The sequence below is a fragment of the Oncorhynchus tshawytscha genome, unplaced genomic scaffold (assembly GCF_018296145.1).
Source record: "Oncorhynchus tshawytscha isolate Ot180627B unplaced genomic scaffold, Otsh_v2.0 Un_scaffold_8679_pilon_pilon, whole genome shotgun sequence".
Lineage (NCBI taxonomy): Eukaryota > Metazoa > Chordata > Actinopteri > Salmoniformes > Salmonidae > Oncorhynchus > Oncorhynchus tshawytscha.
The window spans coordinates 333024-349138 of record NW_024609766.1 but is presented as its reverse complement, the minus strand read 5'-3'; the positions used below and the strand labels follow the sequence as shown (position 1 = coordinate 349138).

The 16115-nt window shown below is 45.0% G+C and overlaps 1 protein-coding gene across 1 annotated transcript in view; it reads left to right on the top strand.

Moving 5' to 3' along the window:
- The window catches only part of LOC112237627 (A-kinase anchor protein 13), a gene marked incomplete at its 5' end in the record, with an annotated part of 100501 nt that overhangs the window by 79151 nt on the left and 5235 nt on the right, over positions 1–16115 (top strand).

Here is a 16115-nt window from a genome sequence, read left to right as displayed (position 1 = left end):
TCTATGCTATAATATCTATACTATATATCTATCATATTAATAATATATTATCTATACTATACTATCTATATTATATCTATGCTATAATATCTATACTATAATATCTATCATATTAATAATATATTATCTATACTATACTATCTATATTATATCTATGCTATAATATCTATACTATAATATCTATCATATTAATAATATATTATCTATACTATACTATCTATATTATATCTATGCTATAATATCTATCATATTAATAATATATTATCTATACTATACTATCTATATTATATCTATGCTATAATATCTATACTATATCTAATAATATCTATATCTATACTATACTATCTATATTATATCTATGCTATAATATCTATACTATAATATCTATCATATTAATAATATATTATCTATACTATACAATCTATATTATATCTATGCTATAATATCTATACTATAATATCTATCATATTAATAATATATTATCTATACTATCTATATTTCTATACTATAATATCTATACTATAATATCTATACTATAATATCTATCATACTAATAATATATCATCTATACTATACTATCTATATTATATCTATGCTATAATATCTATACTATAATATCTATCATATTAATAATATATTATCTATACTATAATATCTATACTATAATATCTATACCTATAATATCTATAATAATATATATAGTATAGTACAGATACATATATAATACATTATCTATATTATATATATTCTATAATATCTACACTACAATATCTATCATATCTACACTATCAATATCTATCATATTTATAATGTATTATCTATACTATATATACTATTGTCAAGACGTATCGGTTAATGTGGCGAATGCTGCTCATCGAATGATGAACGGTTTATAATTGCGTGATTAAATGAATCAGGAAATGATTAACTCATTAACCTGGGGCACCTTGGGAAAATGTTTTTTTATTGAGTTTCTCTTTACCAAATTAACTCAAAGTATATCAGAATATCGATTTTTACCACAGTCGCTAATTAATCAATTTCCTCTACAGTCTCATTCTGAATGTCGCATAAAAACACATTCGAGGCTGTTGATTAAAACTTAGTACAATGGGCCAACACACTATGACACGTGTCGCCCAAAATGGGTATTTAAAAGAGAGAGAAAAAGTGAAAGTAGACGAGAGAAATATACATTTGGGTGCATTAGTCAGCTATGCTTATTTTAACCCTAACCTTGCCCCGAACTGCCGCTCTTATGGGTCAGAGTATAAATACGTAATTACGTGTTGAAGGTCACCGATGGGAGTCTCCGGTGGGCCGTTTCGGCTTCTCGGATGGCGCTCTTCTCTGCTGCAACTCTATGGTTGTCCTCACGATGTCAGTGTCCTTTGTAATAGTGGTCTGTTTCTCGCCCTTGTTCTGAAAGGGGTCTTCCGAGGACAGTCAGCCATGTAGCTCAGGGCTCACAGCGTAGGAATGAAAGCAGTGTAGATACAGGATTCGATGGAGAGTGGAGGCCGGGTGGTCGGTTCTAAATTCTTAGACGCATACTCCTCCGTAGCATGGATAGAAGAGGGTTCCTTTGTCTTCAACCTCGTGTTGCGTTTTGGGTTCGTTGACTAATCCTCCGTAGTAAGCTTGGATAAAGAGGGTTCCTTTGTCTTCACTACCTCGTAGCATGGATAGAAGAGGGTTCGTTTTTGGGTTCGTTGACTACTCATCCGTAGCATGGATAGAAGAGGGTTCCTTTGTCTTCAACCTCGTGTTGCGTTTTTATATTCGTTGACTACTCAGACATTGGCTGCAGCTCGGGTCACTTAGTCTAACATGTTAATTCTTAACTCACATGTCTTATACCTATCAGAAGTGGGCGTAACCGCCTTTTAGGGCAATTCTCTGGGCCAAGATACGAGGCAAGGTCTGGATTTTACTCAGATCCAATTTAGACAATTACACATTTCATCTTTACATAAACATTCTCTTTGATTTGGACATTTTCCACCCAACGTACAATGTATAAACATACAAGAACAACTCTTCAAGTTACACTGTTTTGGTTATAAAGTCGTCCTTTATTAACTTTTAACAACAAAACAAAATGACATATATTTTCAAATTCCAACTTTTGTCATTGCCACCATTGTGGCTGACCAAACCATTTTCACAAAGTCCATTTATTGCATGAAAATGTTCTCGGTAGTGAGAGGACAAAGGAACTGTGTCTGCTGCCTTGGATTTACAATGGGAGTGAGGTGTCATAAACCATCTTCACACCTCTTCTCCTCTGGTGGGGGGTGAGGTGTCATAAACCATCTTCACACCTCTTCTCCTCTGGTGGGGTGAGGTGTCATAAACCATCTTCACACCTCTTCTCCTCTGGTGGGGGTGAGGTGTCATAAACCATCTTCACACCTCTTCTCCTCTGGTGGGAGTGAGGTGTCATAAACCATCTTCACACCTCTTCTCCTCTGGTGGGGGTGAGGTGTCATAAACCATCTTCACACCTCTTCTCCTCTGGTGGGGGTGAGGTGTCATAAACCATCTTCACACCTCTTCTCCTCTGGTGGGGGTGAGGTGTCATAAACCATCTTCACACCTCTTCTCCTCTGGTGGGGGTGAGGTGTCATAAACCATCTTCACACCTCTTCTCCTCTGGTGGGGTGAGGTGTCATAAACCATCTTCACACCTCTTCTCCTCTGGTGGGGGTGAGGTGTCATAAACCATCTTCACACCTCTTCTCCTCTGGTGGGGGTGAGGTGTCATAAACCATCTTCACACCTCTTCTCCTCTGGTGGGGGTGAGGTGTCATAAACCATCTTCACACCTCTTCTCCTCTGGTGGGGGTGAGGTGTCATAAACCATCTTCACACCTCTTCTCCTCTGGTGGGGGTGAGGTGTCATAAACCATCTTCACACCTTCTCCTCTGGTGGGGGTGAGGTGTCATAAACCATCTTCACACCTCTTCTCCTCTGGTGGGGGTGAGGTGTCATAAACCATCTTCACACCTCTTCTCCTCTGGTGGGGGTGAGGTGTCATAAACCATCTTCACACCTCTTCTCCTCTGGTGGGGGTGAGGTGTCATAAACCATCTTCACACCTCTTCTCCTCTGGTGGGGGTGAGGTGTCATAAACCATCTTCACACCTCTTCTCCTCTGGTGGGGGTGAGGTGTCATAAACCATCTTCACACCTCTTCTCCTCTGGTGGGGGTGAGGTGTCATAAACCATCTTCACACCTCTTCTCCTCTGGTGGGGGTGAGGTGTCATAAACCATCTTCACACCTCTTCTCCTCTGGTGGGGGTGAGGTGTCATAAACCATCTTCACACCTCTTCTCCTCTGGTGGGGGTGAGGTGTCATAAACCATCTTCACACCTCTTCTCCTCTGGTGGGGGTGAGGTGTCATAAACCATCTTCACACCTCTTCTCCTCTGGTGGGGGTGAGGTGTCATGGGGGTGAGGTGTCATAAACCATCTTCACACCTCTTCTCCTCTGGTGGGGTGAGGTGTCATAAACCATCTTCACACCTCTTCTCCTCTGGTGGGGGTGAGGTGTCATAAACCATCTTCACACCTCTTCTCCTCTGGTGGGGGTGAGGTGTCATAAACCATCTTCACACCTCTTCTCCTCTGGTGGGGGTGAGGTGTCATAAACCATCTTCACACCTCTTCTCCTCTGGTGGGGGTGAGGTGTCATAAACCATCTTCACACCTCTTCTCCTCTGGTGGGGGTGAGGTGTCATAAACCATCTTCACACCTCTTCTCCTCTGGTGGGGGTGAGGTGTCATAAACCATCTTCACACCTCTTCTCCTCTGGTGGGGGTGAGGTGTCATAAACCATCTTCACACCTCTTCTCCTCTGGTGGGGGTGAGGTGTCATAAACCATCTTCACACCTCTTCTCCTCTGGTGGGGGTGAGGTGTCATAAACCATCTTCACACCTCTTCTCCTCTGGTGGGGGTGAGGTGTCATAAACCATCTTCACACCTCTTCTCCTCTGGTGGGGGTGAGGTGTCATAAACCATCTTCACACCTCTTCTCCTCTGGTGGGGGTGAGGTGTCATAAACCATCTTCACACCTCTTCTCCTCTGGTGGGGGTGAGGTGTCATAAACCATCTTCACACCTCTTCTCCTCTGGTGGGAGTGAGGTGTCATAAACCATCTTCACACCTCTTCTCCTCTGGTGGGGGTGAGGTGTCATAAACCATCTTCACACCTCTTCTCCTCTGGTGGGGGTGAGGTGTCATAAACCATCTTCACACCTCTTCTCCTCTGGTGGGGGTGAGGTGTCATAAACCATCTTCACACCTCTTCTCCTCTGGTGGGGGTGAGGTGTCATAAACCATCTTCACACCTCTTCTCCTCTGGTGGGGGTGAGGTGTCATAAACCATCTTCACACCTCTTCTCCTCTGGTGGGGGTGAGGTGTCATAAACCATCTTCACACCTCTTCTCCTCTGGTGGGGGGGGTGAGGTGTCATAAACCATCTTCACACCTCTTCTCCTCTGGTGGGGGTGAGGTGTCATAAACCATCTTCACACCTCTTCTCCTCTGGTGGGGGTGAGGTGTCATAAACCATCTTCACACCTCTTCTCCTCTGGTGGGGGTGAGGTGTCATAAACCATCTTCACACCTCTTCTCCTCTGGTGGGGGTGAGGTGTCATAAACCATCTTCACACCTCTTCTCCTCTGGTGGGGGTGAGGTGTCATAAACCATCTTCACACCTCTTCTCCTCTGGTGGGGGTGAGGTGTCATAAACCATCTTCACACCTCTTCTCCTCTGGTGGGGGTGAGGTGTCATAAACCATCTTCACACCTCTTCTCCTCTGGTGGGGGTGAGGTGTCATAAACCATCTTCACACCTCTTCTCCTCTGGTGGGGGTGAGGTGTCATAAACCATCTTCACACCTCTTCTCCTCTGGTGGGGGTGAGGTGTCATAAACCATCTTCACACCTCTTCTCCTCTGGTGGGGGTGAGGTGTCATAAACCATCTTCACACCTCTTCTCCTCTGGTGGGGGTGAGGTGTCATAAACCATCTTCACACCTCTTCTCCTCTGGTGGGGGTGAGGTGTCATAAACCATCTTCACACCTCTTCTCCTCTGGTGGGGGTGAGGTGTCATAAACCATCTTCACACCTCTTCTCCTCTGGTGGGGGTGAGGTGTCATAAACCATCTTCACACCTCTTCTCCTCTGGTGGGGGTGAGGTGTCATAAACCATCTTCACACCTCTTCTCTTCTCCTCTGGTGGGGGTGAGGTGTCATAAACCATCTTCACACCTCTTCTCCTCTGGTGGGGGTGAGGTGTCATAAACCATCTTCACACCTCTTCTCCTCTGGTGGGGGTGAGGTGTCATAAACCATCTTCACACCTCTTCTCCTCTGGTGGGGGTGAGGTGTCATAAACCATCTTCACACCTCTTCTCCTCTGGTGGGGGTGAGGTGTCATAAACCATCTTCACACCTCTTCTCCTCTGGTGGGGGTGAGGTGTCATAAACCATCTTCACACCTCTTCTCCTCTGGTGGGGGTGAGGTGTCATAAACCATCTTCACACCTCTTCTCCTCTGGTGGGGGTGAGGTGTCATAAACCATCTTCACACCTCTTCTCCTCTGGTGGGGGTGAGAGGTGTCATAAACCATCTTCACACCTCTTCTCCTCTGGTGGGGGTGAGGTGTCATAAACCATCTTCACACCTCTTCTCCTCTGGTGGGGGTGAGGTGTCATAAACCATCTTCACACCTCTTCTCCTCTGGTGGGGTGAGGTGTCATAAACCATCTTCACACCTCTTCTCCTCTGGTGGGGGTGAGGTGTCATAAACCATCTTCACACCTCTTCTCCTCTGGTGGGGGTGAGGTGTCATAAACCATCTTCACACCTCTTCTCCTCTGGTGGGGGTGAGGTGTCATAAACCATCTTCACACCTCTTCTCCTCTGGTGGGGGTGAGGTGTCATAAACCATCTTCACACCTCTTCTCCTCTGGTGGGGGTGAGGTGTCATAAACCATCTTCACACCTCTTCTCCTCTGGTGGGGGTGAGGTGTCATAAACCATCTTCACACCTCTTCTCCTCTGGTGGGGGTGAGGTGTCATAAACCATCTTCACACCTCTTCTCCTCTGGTGGGGGTGAGGTGTCATAAACCATCTTCACACCTCTTCTCCTCTGGTGGGGTGAGGTGTCATAAACCATCTTCACACCTCTTCTCCTCTGGTGGGGGTGAGGTGTCATAAACCATCTTCACACCTCTTCTCCTCTGGTGGGGGTGAGGTGTCATAAACCATCTTCACACCTCTTCTCCTCTGGTGGGGGTGAGGTGTCATAAACCATCTTCACACCTCTTCTCCTCTGGTGGGGGTGAGGTGTCATAAACCATCTTCACACCTCTTCTCCTCTGGTGGGGGTGAGGTGTCATAAACCATCTTCACACCTCTTCTCCTCTGGTGGGGGTGAGGTGTCATAAACCATCTTCACACCTCTTCTCCTCTGGTGGGGGTGAGGTGTCATAAACCATCTTCACACCTCTTCTCCTCTGGTGGGGGTGAGGTGTCATAAACCATCTTCACACCTCTTCTCCTCTGGTGGGGGTGAGGTGTCATAAACCATCTTCACACCTCTTCTCCTCTGGTGGGGGTGAGGTGTCATAAACCATCTTCACACCTCTTCTCCTCTGGTGGGGGTGAGGTGTCATAAACCATCTTCACACCTCTTCTCCTCTGGTGGGGGTGAGGTGTCATAAACCATCTTCACACCTCTTCTCCTCTGGTGGGGGTGAGGTGTCATAAACCATCTTCACACCTCTTCTCCTCTGGTGGGGGTGAGGTGTCATAAACCATCTTCACACCTCTTCTCCTCTGGTGGGGGTGAGGTGTCATAAACCATCTTCACACCTCTTCTCCTCTGGTGGGGGTGAGGTGTCATAAACCATCTTCACACCTCTTCTCCTCTGGTGGGGGTGAGGTGTCATAAACCATCTTCACACCTCTTCTCCTCTGGTGGGGGTGAGGTGTCATAAACCATCTTCACACCTCTTCTCCTCTGGTGGGGGTGAGGTGTCATAAACCATCTTCACACCTCTTCTCCTCTGGTGGGGGTGAGGTGTCATAAACCATCTTCACACCTCTTCTCCTCTGGTGGGGTGAGGTGTCATAAACCATCTTCACACCTCTTCTCCTCTGGTGGGGGTGAGGTGTCATAAACCATCTTCACACCTCTTCTCCTCTGGTGGGGGTGAGGTGTCATAAACCATCTTCACACCTCTTCTCCTCTGGTGGGGGTGAGGTGTCATAAACCATCTTCACACCTCTTCTCCTCTGGTGGGGGTGAGGTGTCATAAACCATCTTCACACCTTTCTCCTCTGGTGGGGGTGAGGTGTCATAAACCATCTTCACACCTCTTCTCCTCTGGTGGGGGTGAGGTGTCATAAACCATCTTCACACCTCTTCTCCTCTGGTGGGGGTGAGGTGTCATAAACCATCTTCACACCTCTTCTCCTCTGGTGGGGGTGAGGTGTCATAAATCTTCATCTTCACACCTCTTCTCCTCTGGTGGGGGTGAGGTGTCATAAACCATCTTCACACCTCTTCTCCTCTGGTGGGGGTGAGGTGTCATAAACCATCTTCACACCTCTTCTCCTCTGGTGGGGGTGAGGTGTCATAAACCATCTTCACACCTCTTCTCCTCTGGTGGGGGTGAGGTGTCATAAACCATCTTCACACCTCTTCTCCTCTGGTGGGGGTGAGGTGTCATAAACCATCTTCACACCTCTTCTCCTCTGGTGGGGGTGAGGTGTCATAAACCATCTTCACACCTCTTCTCCTCTGGTGGGGGTGAGGTGTCATAAACCATCTTCACACCTCTTCTCCTCTGGTGGGGGTGAGGTGTCATAAACCATCTTCACACCTCTTCTCCTCTGGTGGGGGTGAGGTGTCATAAACCATCTTCACACCTCTTCTCCTCTGGTGGGGGTGAGGTGTCATAAACCATCTTCACACCTCTTCTCCTCTGGTGGGGGTGAGGTGTCATAAACCATCTTCACACCTCTTCTCCTCTGGTGGGGGTGAGGTGTCATAAACCATCTTCACACCTCTTCTCCTCTGGTGGGGGTGAGGTGTCATAAACCATCTTCACACCTCTTCTCCTCTGGTGGGGGTGAGGTGTCATAAACCATCTTCACACCTCTTCTCCTCTGGTGGGGGTGGTGTCATAAACCATCTTCACACCTCTTCTCCTCTGGTGGGGGTGAGGTGTCATAAACCATCTTCACACCTCTTCTCCTCTGGTGGGGGTGAGGTGTCATAAACCATCTTCACACCTCTTCTCCTCTGGTGGGGGTGAGGTGTCATAAACCATCTTCACACCTCTTCTCCTCTGGTGGGGGTGAGGTGTCATAAACCATCTTCACACCTCTTCTCCTCTGGTGGGGGTGAGGTGTCATAAACCATCTTCACACCTCTTCTCCTCTGGTGGGGGTGAGGTGTCATAAACCATCTTCACACCTCTTCTCCTCTGGTGGGGGTGGGTGGGGGTGAGGTGTCATAAACCATCTTCACACCTCTTCTCCTCTGGTGGGGGTGAGGTGTCATAAACCATCTTCTCTTCTCTCTGGTGGGGGTGAGGTGTCATAAACCATCTTCACACCTCTTCTCCTCTGGTGGGGGTGAGGTGTCATAAACCATCTTCACACCTCTTCTCCTCTGGTGGGGGTGAGGTGTCATAAACCATCTTCACACCTCTTCTCCTCTGGTGGGGGTGAGGTGTCATAAACCATCTTCACACCTCTTCTCCTCTGGTGGGGGTGAGGTGTCATAAACCATCTTCACACCTCTTCTCCTCTGGTGGGGGTGAGGTGTCATAAACCATCTTCACACCTCTTCTCCTCTGGTGGGGGTGAGGTGTCATAAACCATCTTCACACCTCTTCTCCTCTGGTGGGGGTGAGGTGTCATAAACCATCTTCACACCTCTTCTCCTCTGGTGGGGTGAGGTGTCATAAACCATCTTCACACCTCTTCTCCTCTGGTGGGGGTGAGGTGTCATAAACCATCTTCACACCTCTTCTCCTCTGGTGGGGGTGTGGACTCTCTGTAGGGTTGTGGACCCCGGTAACCTGAGCCGAGCAGGATAGTCATGACACTATCTATATTATATCTATACTATAATATTTATCATATTTATTATATATTATCTGTACACTATCATTTCTATCATATTTATAATACAGTGCCTTGCGAAAGTATTCGGCCCCCTTGAACTTTGCGACCTTTTGCCACATTTCAGGCTTCAAACATAAAGATATAAAACTGTATTTTTCAGTTTTTATTTGTTAAAAAAGTTTGAAATATCCAATAAATGTCGTTCCACTTCATGATTGTGTCCCACTTGTTGTTGATTCTTCACAAAAAAATACAGTTTTATATCTTTATGTTTGAAGCCTGAAATGTGGCAAAAGGTCGCAAAGTTCAAGGGGGCCGAATACTTTCGCAAGGCACTGTATATCATTTACACTATACTATCTATGTTATATCTATACTACAATATCCATGCTGTAATATCTGTCATATTTATAGTATATTATCTATACTCTATCTATACTACCATATCTATCATATTGACAATATATTATCTATACTACAATATCTATATTATCTACACTATCATATATCATATTGACAATATATTATCTATACTACACTATCTATATTACAATATATATACTATTTTATCTATCATATTTATTTCTATAATATCTACACTATCTCCTAAAATATCTACACTATAATATCTGTCATTTATAATCTATTATATATACTATCTATATTATCTATACTATTATATCTATCAACTTTACTCTATACAATCTACTATAATATCTATCAACTTTACTCTATACAATCTACTATAATATCTGTACCATAATATCTATCATATACTGTCTATATTATAAATATATATACTATAATATATAATCTATACTATCTATATTATATCTGTACTATTAAATCAATCATATTTATAATATACTATTTGTTCTATACTATAATATCCATGCTATAATATCTATCATTTATAATATATTATCTATACTATACTAACTGTATTATATCTATACTACAATATCTATATTATTTCTATGCTATAATATCTATCATATTTATAATATACTATACTATCTATATTATTTCTGTACTATAATATGTATCATATTTATTATATTATCTATACTATAATATACATACTATAATATATATCATATTTATAATATATTATCTGTTCTATACTGTCTATCTATACTACAATATCTATATTATTTCTATACTATAATATATATCATATTTATAATATACTATCTATACTATAACATCTATATTATTTCTATACCATAATATGTATCATATTTATAATACATTATCTATACTATAATATCGATCATATTTATATATTATCTCTACTATACTATGTATATTATGTCTATACTATAACAATTATATTTATAATATATTATATAACACCTGTACTCTAATATGTATCATATTTATAATATACTATCTATACCTCTCGTGTCTGAGCCGTTGAGTTGCAACTACATTTTGTCCCTATACCGACATTTCGCTTGTTTAATTATTATATATATTCTTTATTTAACTAAGCAAGTCAGTGAAGAACAAATTCTTATTTTCAATGACAGCCTAGGAACAGTGGGTTAACTGCCTTGTTCAGGGGCAGAATGACAGATTTTTACCTTTTCATCTCAGGGATTTGTTCTAGCAACCTTTCGGTTACTGGCCCAATGCTCTAACCACTAGGCTACCTGTCGCCCCCAAATTTTGAAGAGTGAATTCCGATTGGTCAGACCAGCATTGAATGGTTCTAGTCACAGGTACATCCTGGTTGAGTGTCTGCCTATAGGACGGTAGGAGAAAGATGGAGTCGTGGTCAGATTTGCCGAAGGGAGGGCGGGGGAGGGCCTTGTTTGCCTTGTGGAAGTGTAGCAGTGGTCCAGTGCATTGCTCTCGTGCTACAGTCAATATGCTGTCACAAATTTGCTTTGTTAAAATCTCCTGCTACAATAAATGCAGCTTCAGGATATATGGTTTTCAGTTTAGTTTCCAGCTAATTTCCTTGAGGGCCGTCGAGGTATCTGCTTGGGGGTGATATCACGGCTGGGACTATGATCGAAGAGAATTCTCTTGTGAGATAATGTGGTCGGCATGGGCATTTGATTGTTTGGAATTCTAGGTCAGTTGAACAAAATTAATAGAGTTCCTGTATGTTGTTATGATTACACCATGAGTCGTTAATCATGAAGCATACATCCCCGCCCTTCCTCTTCCCAGGGAGATTTCTGCTTCTATCGGCATGATGCATGAAGAAACCCGGTGGCTGTACCGACTCAGACAACATCATTATAATGTTTAATATAATGTAATATCATATTCATAACCGCACCTCCTGTCATCTCCAACAGAGGTGGATACAGAGAACTCCCTCTTCTACCTCAGACGACTCCCCCCACTTCCCCTCCTCTACCTCCCTGGACAAAGATCCAATGGACCCGACTGAGCTCTCCTCCTCTCCCAGGAAAGAATCCCTGACCTCGTCAAAAGGGAAGAGCCTAAGCCCTTTCTCTGAGGCCACGGCCCTAAAGGCCCCTAGTGGAGACAGTCAGAACCAGATACCTAACAAACTGCTGCAACTGGCTAAAGACAGGAGCAAGAACAAGAAGGACAAGAAGAAGAAGGAACAGGGTACACAGTCACCAGGTACACACTACAGTGTTGAGACAGGGAGGACAGTCAGCAGGTATAACTACACTACAGTGTTGAGACAGGGAGGACAGTCAGCAGGTATACCTACACTACAGTGTTGAGACAGGGAGGACAGTCAGCAGGTATAACTACACTACAGTGTTGAGACAGGGAGGACAGTCAGCAGGTATAACTACACTACAGTGTTGAGACAGGGAGGACAGTCACCAGGTATAACTACAGTGTTGAGACAGGGAGGACAGTCAGCAGGTATAACTACACTACAGTGTTGAGACAGGGAGGACAGTCACCAGGTATAACTACAGTGTTGAGACAGGGAGGACAGTCACCAGGTATAACTACACTACAGTGTTGAGACGGAGGACAGTCAGCAGGTATAACTACACTACAGTGTTGAGACAGGGAGGACAGTCAGCAGGTATAACTACACTACAGTGTTGAGACAGGGAGGACAGTCACCAGGTATAACTACACTACAGTGTTGAGACAGGGAGGACAGTCACCAGGTATAACTACACTACAGTGTTGAGACAGGGAGGACAGTCACCAGGTATAACTACACTACAGTGTTGAGACAGGGAGGACAGTCAGCAGGTATAACTACAGTGTTGAGACAGGGAGGACAGTCAGCAGGTATAACTACACTACAGTGTTGAGACAGGGAGGACAGTCAGCAGGTATAACTACAGTGTTGAGACAGGGAGGACAGTCAGCAGGTATAACACACTACAGTGTTGAGACAGGGAGGACAGTCACCAGGTATAACTACACTACAGTGTTGAGACAGGGAGGACAGTCACCAGGTATAACTACACTACAGTGTTGAGACAGGGAGGACAGTCAGCAGGTATAACTACACTACAGTGTTGAGACAGGGAGGACAGTCAGCAGGATAACTACACTACAGTGTTGAGACAGGGAGGACAGTCACCAGGTACACACTACAGTGTTGAGACAGGGAGGACAGTCACCAGGTATAACTACACTACAGTGTTGAGACAGGGAGGACAGTCACCAGGTATAACTACAGTGTTGAGACAGGGAGGACAGTCAGCAGGTATAACTACACTACAGTGTTGAGACAGGGAGGACAGTCAGCAGGTATAACTACACTACAGTGTTGAGACAGGGAGGACAGTCAGCAGGTATAACTACAGTGTTGAGACAGGGAGGACAGTCAGCAGGTATAACTACACTACAGTGTTGAGACAGGGAGGACAGTCACCAGGTATAACTACACTACAGTGTTGAGACAGGGAGGACAGTCACCAGGTATAACTACACTACAGTGTTGAGACAGGGAGGACAGTCACCAGGTATAACTACACTACAGTGTTGAGACAGGGAGGACAGTCACCAGGTATAACTACACTACAGTGTTGAGACAGGGAGGACAGTCACAGCAGGTATAACAGGTATAACTACACTACAGTGTTGAGACAGGGAGGACAGTCAGCAGGTATAACTACACTACAGTGTTGAGACAGGGAGGACAGTCACCAGGTATAACTACACTACAGTGTTGAGACAGGGAGGACAGTCACCAGGTATACACTACAGTGTTGAGACAGGGAGGACAGTCAGCAGGTATAACTACACTACAGTGTTGAGACAGGGAGGACAGTCAGCAGGTATAACTACAGTGTTGAGACAGGGAGGACAGTCACCAGGTATAACTACACTACAGTGTTGAGACAGGGAGGACAGTCACCAGGTATAACTACAGTGTTGAGACAGGGAGGACAGTCAGCAGGTATAACTACAGTGTTGAGACAGGGAGGACAGTCAGCAGGTATAACTACAGTGTTGAGACAGGGAGGACAGTCACAGGTATAACTACACTACAGTGTTGAGACAGGGAGGACAGTCAGCAGGTATAACTACACTACAGTGTTGAGACAGGGAGGACAGTCAGCAGGTATAACTACACTACAGTGTTGAGACAGGGAGGACAGTCACCAGGTATAACTACAGTGTTGAGACAGGGAGGACAGTCACCAGGTATAACTACAGTGTTGAGACAGGGAGGACAGTCACCAGGTATAACTACAGTGTTGAGACAGGGAGGACAGTCAGCAGGTATAACTACAGTGTTGAGACAGGGAGGACAGTCACCAGGTATAACTACACTACAGTGTTGAGACAGGGAGGACAGTCACAGGTATAACTACAGTGTTGAGACAGGGAGGACAGTCACCAGGTATAACTACAGTGTTGAGACAGGGAGGACAGTCAGCAGGTATAACTACACTACAGTGTTGAGACAGGGAGGACAGTCACCAGGTATAACTACACTACAGTGTTGAGACAGGGAGGACAGTCACCAGGTATAACTACACTACAGTGTTGAGACAGGGAGGACAGTCACCAGGTATAACTACAGTGTTGAGACAGGGAGGACAGTCAGCAGGTATAACTACACTACAGTGTTGAGACAGGGAGGACAGTCACCAGGTATAACTACACTACAGTGTTGAGACAGGGAGGACAGTCACCAGGTATAACTACACTACAGTGTTGAGACAGGGAGGACAGTCACCAGGTATAACTACACAGTGTTGAGACAGGGAGGACAGTCAGCAGGTACTACACTACAGTGTTGAGACAGGGAGGACAGTCACCAGGTATAACTACAGTGTTGAGACAGGGAGGACAGTCACCAGGTATAACTACAGTGTTGAGACAGGGAGGACAGTCACCAGGTATAACTACAGTGTTGAGACAGGGAGGACAGTCAGCAGGTATAACTACACTACAGTGTTGAGACAGGGAGGACAGTCACCAGGTATAACTACACTACAGTGTTGAGACAGGGAGGACAGTCAGCAGGTATAACTACACTACAGTGTTGAGACAGGGAGGACAGTCAGGGAGGACAGTCACCAGGTATACACTACAGTGTTGAGACAGGGAGGACAGTCAGCAGGTATAACTACACTACAGTGTTGAGACAGGGAGGACAGTCACCAGGTATAACTACACTACAGTGTTGAGACAGGGAGGACAGTCACCAGGTATAACTACACTACAGTGTTGAGACAGGGAGGACAGTCACCAGGTATAACTACAGTGTTGAGACAGGGAGGACAGTCACCAGGTATAACTACAGTGTTGAGACAGGGAGGACAGTCACCAGGTAGACAGGGAGGACAGTACACTACAGTGTTGAGACAGGGAGGACAGTCACCAGGTATAACTACACTACAGTGTTGAGACAGGGAGGACAGTCACCAGGTATAACTACAGTGTTGAGACAGGGAGGACAGTCACCAGGTATAACTACAGTGTTGAGACAGGGAGGACAGTCAGCAGGTATAACTACACTACAGTGTTGAGACAGGGAGGACAGTCACCAGGTATAACTACACTACAGTGTTGAGACAGGGAGGACAGTCAGCAGGTATACACTACAGTGTTGAGACAGGGAGGACAGTCACCAGGTATAACTACAGTGTTGAGACAGTGTTGAGACAGGGAGGACAGTCACAGGTATAACTACAGTGTTGAGACAGGGAGGACAGTCAGCAGGTATAACTACACTACAGTGTTGAGACAGGGAGGACAGTCACCAGGTATAACTACACTACAGTGTTGAGACAGGGAGGACAGTCAGCAGGTATAACTACACTACAGTGTTGAGACAGGGAGGACAGTCAGCAGGTATAACTACACTACAGTGTTGAGACAGGGAGGACAGTCAGCAGGTATAACTACTACAGTGTTGAGACAGGGAGGACAGTCACCAGGTATAACTACACTACAGTGTTGAGACAGGGAGGACAGTCAGCAGGTATAACTACAGCAGGTATAACTACAGTGTTGAGACAGGGAGGACAGTCACCAGGTATAACTACAGTGTTGAGACAGGGAGGACAGTCAGCAGGTATAACTACACTACAGTGTTGAGACAGGGAGTCAGCAGGTACAGTCAGGGAGGACAGTCAGGTATAACTACACTACAGTGTTGAGACAGGGAGGACAGTCAGCAGGTATAACTACACTACAGTGTTGAGACAGGGAGGACAGTCACCAGGTATAACTACACTACAGTGTTGAGACAGGGAGGACAGTCACCAGGTATAACTACAGTGTTGAGACAGGGAGGACAGTCAGCAGGTATAACTACACTACAGTGTTGAGACAGGGAGGACAGTCACCAGGTATAACTACAGTGTTGAGACAGGGAGGACAGTCAGCAGGTATAACTACACTACAGTGTTGAGACAGGGAGGACAGTCACCAGGTATAACTACAGTGTTGAGACAGGGAGGACAGTCACCAGGTATAACTACACTACAGTGTTGAGACAGGGAGGACAGTCACCAGGTATAACTACACTA